Source organism: Harpia harpyja, chromosome 12 (genome assembly GCF_026419915.1).
Source record: "Harpia harpyja isolate bHarHar1 chromosome 12, bHarHar1 primary haplotype, whole genome shotgun sequence".
Classification (NCBI taxonomy): Eukaryota; Metazoa; Chordata; class Aves; order Accipitriformes; family Accipitridae; genus Harpia; species Harpia harpyja.
The window spans coordinates 33,773,515-33,782,698 of record NC_068951.1 but is presented as its reverse complement, the minus strand read 5'-3'; positions in this window follow the sequence as shown (position 1 = coordinate 33,782,698).

Here is a 9,184-nt window from a genome sequence, read left to right as displayed (position 1 = left end):
ATGAGACCAGAGTCAGGAGCTGGGACTTTTACTCCCTGCTCTTTCTGTGGCTGCAGACCTCCCACAGGGCTTTATAGCAGAGTCAGATCCAGGCTGGGAGTAGGTGGTTTGGTCACTCTGGTGTTACCTGCAAACAGGCTGGGTTTGCCAAAGAAGTTCAGCCAGAAGAAAAACTGGGGAGCAATAAACTGGCCTCATGGCACCCCCAGTCAACCCCATTTGAGCTGTCTGACTGGAGCAGCCCCTCAGGGGGTGGAGGAAGGGTCTGAAGGGACCTGAGCTGGTGTCTCCAAGCAGGGGTCTGGTGGGGAAAGGCTCTGTTGAGTGTTCAGTTCGGCAGGAGGATGGGCCTGAGTAGGCTGTCCATGCTGTCCCTTCGCTTAGGGTGGGGAAGATGCCTGGCCCATAGTGCTTCTTCCTCATCCTGCATCCTGCAGGTTGGTGTCCACATTGCCTGGCATCAGTCACCTCTAAAGACCATGAGGCCACATATGCTCAGTGTGTAGCATCACCTGTGGCTGCTGGCCCCTCCTAGACACAAACCAGCCCTGAGGCCATGCTCCCGGCCAGTGCTGCCAAGCCTCCACAAAGCCGCAGCGAGCCCTCTGAGATGGAGCTGCTGAAGGTGAAGTGGCCCATGGCAGCCGTGGCACGCACAGACCACTCCAGCTCCAGCCCTTGGGTTGGTCGAGGGAGCTGCCCTGAGAAGGCACTGGGCTTTTGCTGTGGGACCAAGGGCAGCAAGCACAGACCTGCCTGCACAAGGACAGCCACATCTCCCTGAGCGCCAGGATGCCACTGGCAAAGGCCGTGTCTCGTTCACATGAGCCATGGCAGAGCCAACAAGCTCTGCCTGCGATCTGCCGGCATCAGCTGCCCCCACCCTGGCAGCTCCGGCCACCTCAAGGAGGGGAGTGAGGACTCAGCTCTGCCCCGGCATGGCTAGGAGACAGCAAGCTGCCCCACGCCGGCCACGCAGGCACCGCACAGCTCAGACAGTGAGGAAGGAAGCAGCCCTCCTCCATGCGAGCAGAGCCACCAGTCACACAGCAGCTGGTCCCCCCCAGCCCCAAAGATAGAGGGTGGATGCCATTTCCACTGGAGCCGGCCCCAGGGGGAGCGTGGCCACGTGGGATCACCCTTTCAGTGGAAGGGTGCGCGCTCCCCTGCTTCTTCCTGCTCCCCCGGCTGCTGCTGAAGCGAGGCAGTTGGCATCTGCTGTGCTAAGGCATGGTGATGGCACGTCCCCAGCTGTGCAGGGCTGGCCTGCGCCATCCCTCTGGGCTGCTCTTGCTGCACGGAGAAGCGAGGAGCTCGCCTGCCTGGAAGAGCGGGAGATGGGGCAGGGGGAACCCGGGAGCCCCCAGCCCCACTGCCCCCCTCTCTGTGCCAGCCATGTGGGAGCAGCAGCTCCCCTCCATGCCACTGAGTCACGCCGTGGTGTGCTCTTCTTCACCCCCTTGGGGATGAAGCTGAGCCCAGAGCTTGGCCAGGCTCCCTCCTGCACCAGGTGGTGCCACCAGCTGCAGCAGCTTCAGCATGCCCTGTTCCTTCCTCAGGAGATGATAGAGGGGGGGAGGAAATGGGGAGGATTCAGTGTTCGTTAGTGCCGCGGCCTGCGGTTTTGCAGTGATACCATGCGTGGCGAGAGGGATACGGCTCACGGCTGGATGCCTCCGTCATCCTCGCCTCCTGCCTCCAGCTGGGCCCCTGCTGTACAAGGGGCCATGAGCCCCAGCAGACTGGCAGAGCATTTCTCAGCCCTCTTCTCCTGGTAGCAGCCAGGGATCTGGAAATCTGGTCTGGTCCATGGGGCAGAGCCTGTGTTTGTGCCCCCTTTTGTTCTGCCCCATCACTAGCCCATGCAAACAAGAGGTACAGGAAATATGTATCACCCTGCTGGTGGCACGCAGCAGATCCCTCTGTGGCTGGGACCAGCTGTGTGCCCATCCTTTGCACCCTGTGAAAGAGGCCGTGTGCAGACGTGGCAGCAAGCCGGTGCCTCGTGCAGGATCTCACTAAACACAATCCCTCCCAGGGAAGGGCTGGACTGCTTCGGTCTCGCCTTTGGCTCCACCTTCCATCCACATCGTCCTCATGGCTGCTGAGCAGAAAGGAGCCGCCACCTCACCGCTGCTTCCACAACCCTCCATGGCGACTCATGGGCTTTCTAAAAGGGAGCGGGTCCCTGGGCAGATTTTTCCCCTGCACTCTTGTTTCCTGGGGTCCTGTAGCAGCAAGCCCAGCCCCGTGTCCCAGCTTGCTTTCCCACAGTGCAGGATTATCTCACCATCTTCCCCCCGGGCAGTAACTGGTAGCTGTTCCCCGAAGTTGGAGGCTGGAACGTGTTGCGGCACCTCGGCCGAGGCAAGAGCACCGCATGGCTCCTTGGCTGGGAGCATCCTGCTTACGAAGGCTTTGGCTCCTCTGCTTGCGGTTTCAGTGAGGAGTAAGGGCCCGCCCGGCACTCGTTTACATCAGTGTTAATCAGGAGTGACTGGCCAAAGGGCTGGAGCTGCCCCGAGATGACTCACCGAGGGGAACCCTGGATGGGAGTGGAGCGGTTCCTCCGACGCCTCTGTCTGCTTCCCGCAGCCCACCTGGCACGAGCCGACACTGCACATGGAAACACCTCCCCTGCCAACCCGAATGTCACCTCTCATTGATACTGAATATTTCAGGTTGCGGGCCACGGCAGAAGGATGGAGGGCAGCAGTGTGCTCTGCCTCTGCCTCCCTGCTGTTGTCCAGAGGATAGACCAACATGGCACAAGGATATGCTCAAAGGCAGAGCAGGGCCACAGGTTTGCTCTGGAGCCTCTCTTTCTGGACCCTTGGAAATGTCTCGATTGCAGCAGCAGCACCCATAGTTAGGCCAGAGTCTCACTTGCTTTGACATCGCTCAAGCACTGGGAGCCGTCTGGGCACTTGACCTGAGGACACAAGTCACGCTCGAGGGGGATAGAGGGGAGGGAGACAGATTTATTACCATAAATAACCTAAAAAACATCTCTCTCCACAGTAGATACCCATCTGCTAACTGTGTCACAACACATGTGGTCTTGCCCCACCCGTCCTTCAGCTTGTCCAGTCTTCTCCTGAGTCCTCCATACCTCTGGTTGGGAAACACACCACCCAAGATCAGGACTGGTGGGTTCCCATCTCCTTCAGATGCGGCAGCACCTGGAGGAATGCCTGCAGCTCGCCCCAGGCAGGAGGGAAGGTCTGGTTTGGCTGTGTTTGTCCAGCAAAGGAAAGGGAGAACCAGACCCCAGCAAAGAGGGACAGGCAGCCAAGAAAGACGTGAAGGAGGCAGCGGAGGAAAGAGGTGGGGTGCCAGGGTAGGGCGTTGAAGCAGCAGGGTTGGTGCCTTGCTCCTGATTTAGCTGGGGTCTCCTGGATACCTTTTAATCTCTTCCACAGTAATCCTACCCTAATAGGGTAATAATGGTCAAATCTCTTCTAAAGCCCAGCCCTTGGTTTCCATGCACCCTCCTGCCCTGCTAGTGGCAGGACTGAGCCTCCCAAAGGTGCTCAAAGTGGTTTCGGATGACAGGGAAGCTCCACGGGTCCCATCAGGAAACTTGGGCAGGGAGCTGCCCTGCACCTACTGAGTTTGTGGGCAGCAGGGCTGGGGGACAGGAGGGACAGAGCACATGGGCGGAGGATGTGCAATGAGTTCAAGCCCCATCAGATGCTCCAAAGGAGGCAGAAAAGGTGCCTTAGAGGCAGACAGGGACTAAGGAAGCATACAGCTTTGCAGTCCCAGGGTTAGCGACTCACCCCACAACCCCCCGTTGCTGCCACTCCATCCCACACTGCACACACGCAGGATGGGATCTGAACAGCCCCTACAGGGGCCACTTCAGGGCTGTGGGCCGGGTGGGGACAGCATGCCAAGAGCGAGCAGGGGGTGATGCTCCAGCAGAGACTGTGGGGCCAAGGGGCCAGCGGGCACGTCCCGGCAGCTCAGTGAAGGCAAGCAGGGGCCGCTGCCGGCCCCGCTGCCGGCTGGCAGGCGGAGTGGTGAATGAGAGCGTAACTTATCAGTATTACCTCATGTGAAAGTGCTGTGCCTTTGTATCTCAAGCAAACACCGGCCATTATAACCCAGTGGGCCGGCATTGTTATTCTGTCTGGTTGCAAAAGGTTAGGGCTGTGGAGCCCAGCACGTCCACAATGGCTGCCCGTGGGGTGGCAGAGGGGCCGCCGCAACGCCCCGTAGCCGGCAGCGCTCCCCGGCCACAGGAGCGGTGGCCCTGGCTGTTCCCAAGCATGGCTGAGGCCTGGCCAGACCATTACCTGCTCTGCAAGGCTGCCCTGCCATTCAGTGCCAAAATCCGCTCCTTCCCTGGCCAGGGCCACCCTGTGCTGCTCAGCCTGGCACCCGCACAAACCCTCCCATGGGAGACAGCCAGACGTCCTCCCAAAAAGAAAAAAAAGGGGCAGAAAGCCCAAATTTGGCTTCAGGGGGATCACAGCCCTGGCAGGAGGTCATGGGCTTGACCACCAGCATCCCCAAGTTCAGCACAGATTCAGCTCCCTGCATCCCAGTGCTCCCCTGGGGTTTCCCACATCCGGGATGCTCCAGAGAAAGGCCTGGGAAGCCCAAAGGTTTTGCCCCAAAGGACCAATGCCAAAAGGGACTTCCCACCACCTGGCACTGGGTTCCCAGGAAGCCAGCTCAGAGGGGCTGGGGGGAATTTGGGGCTGGCGGGGGGGATCACAAGGGAGCTGCTGACGGGATCTTCGAGGGTGACAGGGTTTCCCCCAGCCAAGCCAGGTGGAAAAGGCTCCTGCCAAGCCAGGGCGTGCACCGCTGCCAGAGCTGTGGGGCTAGTGAGGACCTGCTCGCCCAGCACGGATGCTCACGTAGCATGTTAGGGCACAGACCCCTTCCGGGGCTGTGGTGGGGTGACGCGGTGCAGCAGTGGCATCCAGCTCCAGCACCGTGATGGGGTCCCCCCTGGCTACAGGCTGGGTGTCTGTCCCTGCTGGATCCTTGCCAAGGATCTGCACAAGGCATGGCTCCCTGTGGGGACAAATGTGGTGACGATAACTCATCCTTTGCCCTTTCCTGGCCATCAGCCCTTTGGGCAGTACCTCTTTGGGCAGTACCTCTTCCCAAAGGGATGCTCAGCGCCAAAACCAACAAGTTGGGCTGATGTTGGGACCTCCAGGCTGCGGGTGAAATGCTGCCAGACCCCCATTTCTGGGGGGAAGGCGTCTGAGAAAGGGAGGACAAAGACGACTGTGGCGTTTATCTTGGAAAATCCCAACAACCTGCCCCTACGTTAGCTGCGGAGCTGAGGCTGCCGGCAGCTGGAGGCAATGCAATTCATATCCTCTGAGGACTGACACAGAGGGAGGCTCATGGCGTGGACTCACCCATGCATTAGAATTGCTTCATTTTCTCAACGTTCAACAAAAGTCTGAGACGTTGTGTTCCCGCTCCCGCCAGCTCAGCAAGGCAGCCCGGCCCCGGAGCACGGCCATCCCAGCGCAGCCCCGGGCAAAAGAAACACCCAGAAAGTCAGGAGGAGACTGGAGCATCCCAGTGGGCACAGGGAAAATGGCAAACCCCAAAAGGGAAACGCCAAAGCAAGCCCCTGGGGGGAAAACACACTGTGCCTGCCAGGATACCAGCACTTCACTAGCGAAGACCCAGGAGTCTCTACCTGGGGCTTTCCCTTGTCTCCTCACCCCCACCACCCTGGGAGGTTCGGGAAGGGACAGAGATGCCCTCTCGGTCTCCGTGGCCTTGCTGCGTCTGCAGCCCCGTCCTCATCTGCCCCACCATGGTGGCTCTGCGGGGTCTCTCCCCATCACTGTCCCAGTTTGGGAAGAAGCGATGTTGGCCATGCATGTGTCCTGGGCCAGAGCCCTCTTCCAGACCTGAAGGAGACAGGGGAAAATGTAAAATCATGTAGTGTTTCCTGTAATGCCTCATTCAGCAGCAACATCCAAAATAAACACCAGGGATGTTCAAACAGGCCGAACTCTCCATCAGCGTTTCAGACACGGAGACCTGGAGGTGAAGCAGGCACTGGTGCTGCCACAGTGCCCCAGGAGCATCGCACCCTGGCGTGCGGAGCCACACGGTCCCCATGATGGCCTGGTGGCTGCCTGGGCCCTGGGGCTATTGGTGGCCGCGTCTGAGCCCCCAGCCGGTGCTCCTGCCCTCGGGGGCTATAGGGTTATTCCCCAGAAAATCTTGCTTCAAAGCATCCTCAGGAGGCATATGGCCTGCTGCGTCCTGCCACAGCAGTGGGACCAGATGGTCCCCTGCCACCACATGCACTGGGGGCTGCTCATCCATCCCTGCAGCCAAAACTGAAATCCACCCCCAAACTGCTTCTTGCTGAGCCTGCTATCACCAGATCCCTAAAGAGGTACTCTAAAAACAGTAAAAAAAGCGTAAACTAAAAAGCTCCTGTTGTGGCACGTCAAAACCTCAGTAGCATTCTCTTGGCAAACACCAGCACACATCTTGTTCCTGGGGACTGGTAGTTGGTGGCTGTGCTGGAGGGGAAGTAGCTCCTCCATCCTTGTACCTCCTTCATTCTTGTACCTGCTCTGTCCTTGTACCTGCTCCATCCTTGTACCTGCTCCATCCTCGTACCTGCTCCATCCTCGTACCTGCTCCACTACCCTGGCTCTGCCCCAGGTGGGTACCGAGCAACGCAGGCGGGACGAGCAAAGAGCAGCAATGTTTTGGGGCTTGTTCCAAAGCCACTGATGGACTTTGGGACAGTGCTTAACCAACAGCTCCTTGGGTTGGCCACTGGTTGCGGGAAAATGTCGGCCACTCCAGCATGTCCATTGCATGCACGCAGCCTTCTGATGTCCCTTTTTGCAAAGGGACAACCAGCGCTCACACAGCATCAGCTGGAAATCCTCACAGTACAGTTATCCATCGCTCCATTGGGAAATGTTCCCTGGCCCATGGCAGCAGAAGAGACGTAAGTCCAGGGAGCGATTTCCCCAAATCATACAGAAACACGCTCCCTAATGAAGAGCAAGTAGAATTAAAAGGAGATAGATAGCTGGCTGTTTGCTGCTGTGGTGGCACAGCTTTCTTCAGGCTAGAGTCCACATTTCTGTCCTGTAAACCTCCTTGGGGTCATCCTCTGGAAGGTGCCCAGAACCTGGCTCCTGACTTCAGCTGAGAGAGCCAGGGCCCCAGTGCTGCCCAGCCAGGATCCAGCCTCACCCGCAGGCATTGCTCACCCCTCCCTTGTGATGGGGTCGAAACACCCCGTGCTGCTGTCACACATACCCCCATGACCCATCTCCTCCCACCCTCCAAATCATGCTGGCACCAGTCACACTTTGATGAATCCCTCTTCATCCTCAGGCCTGGGGACCCGTGTGCCCTCTTGCACACACACACATACCGCTCCCTTCCCTGGTCCCTACACACTGACAGTCCCCCCGAGTCCCCCTTCTCAGAGGTCACCCCCACTTTGGTAAGACTCGGCAGTATCTCCCCTAAAAATAGCCGTACAGCAGTGATGTTCTGCTTTCGGGCAGTATTCGGCACATGCAGCTTCCCACCCCGCCCCAGGAGTGGGGCTTTCTGGAGGGCGGGATACATCCTGGCTTTGGGTGATGCCCAGCAGGACCCAAAGGGGTGAGAGGCTCAAATCCAGGCTGGACGGAGCCAGCACCTCTGCCACCATACAGACACTTCTGAACAGCCCTTAGTCTGCTGTCACATGGGGAACTGTGCTGGGGACATTATGTGACATGATGAGCAGTCAAATCTGGATTTTCAAACCTTTCTTAGGTCACCCCGAGCCACCCCCTCACCAAACACACCGCAGCCTGTCTCCCCATAACCCCTGGGTCAACGCTGGTATTCGTCAGGGGCAGACCAGCCCTGGACCCCCTCTCTCCCCCCAGCTCTCTTTGGGTCTGTGGGTGTGATGGGGAGGGGTGGTGCCCCCTCCAGCCTGGCCCTCTGTGCAGGATCCCCCTTGTTCTCCAACTCCCAGGGGAAGCCCCCAGCAAGCGCAGCCCTTTTTGCCCCATGCTCTCAGCTTCCACACATGCTTCGAGTCTGCCAGTTCTCAGCCTGGGCGAGCATCCTGCAGGGCCGTGGGCTAACGAAGGCACATCCCTTCAAGGGTTAAAAACTTGCCCCAGTCCCACGAAGCAAAAGGGTTTCATGCTCTTAACCCCTTCCTGGCCACCTCTTCTCCCCCCCTCTGAGCTTTTGCCACCCTGGTGGATCTGATCTGGTTTGAGTTAAGGGAAGGGCTTTGTGTGCGCCAGGCTCTGACTCCAGCGACTTTCAGCAGAAAAGGCAGAGTAATTTGAATAACAAGACTAATTGGATTTATAAAGAACAGCCCCCCCCAAACCCGAGGCTCTGCACAGTGTGACAAAGAAAACACGCTAATGAAAACCACGCTGGTGAAAGCAGAGGGACGAGCCTCCTGCGGGCAGGCGCTGGCTGAGACCTGACCGCAGTGTGGCATTTGTGGCAACGCTCTAATGCTCCGGGGCCAGGGGCTGGTGGAGAAGCTGTGATACAGCTCCCGACCCCGCATCCCGCAGTGTGCGGGGGGGCTGGTGGCAAGCAAGGCAGCCCTTCCTCCCCAAGCCGTGACATTTCCCCCCAGCCATCCACCCCGTCTTCTTCCCCATCCCGGGTCCCCCTGGGAGAAGCCGCGGGGCAGGGCTGCCCACAGCATCAGGGCAGGAGCCAGCACAACCAGGACAGTGATGGCAGGACCCTGTGTCAGCTGCTGTGCCACTGGTGACATTGGGCACCCCAACAGCCCCAGGTTGCGGAGACGGAGGGCTCGGCTGCCTGCTGCTCCCCTTTCCCCTGCGCAAGTCCTGCCGAAGGGGGTAGTGCTGCAGACCCCCCCTCCTTGCACCCCAGCGAGGCTGGATGTCACATCTCAGCTATGCTTTGGGTGGGACAAGAGCTGAACCCCAAGAGAAGGGGCCTCTCTCTGCTCCTCGCCTGCACCCACAGCTCCCTGGCACCTGGGGTCAGCTCTAATCCCGACTCCATCACCTCGCTCTGCCTCCACGCAGACAAATGCCCAAGCACAACTTTACACTCCAAAAAGTCCAAGTTGTCTCCACCTGGCAGGCACGATGGAAAAACCACTGAGACCTTCTCCTTCCAGCTCCCGTTCACATGGAGCTGAAAAGCCAATCTCCTTTGA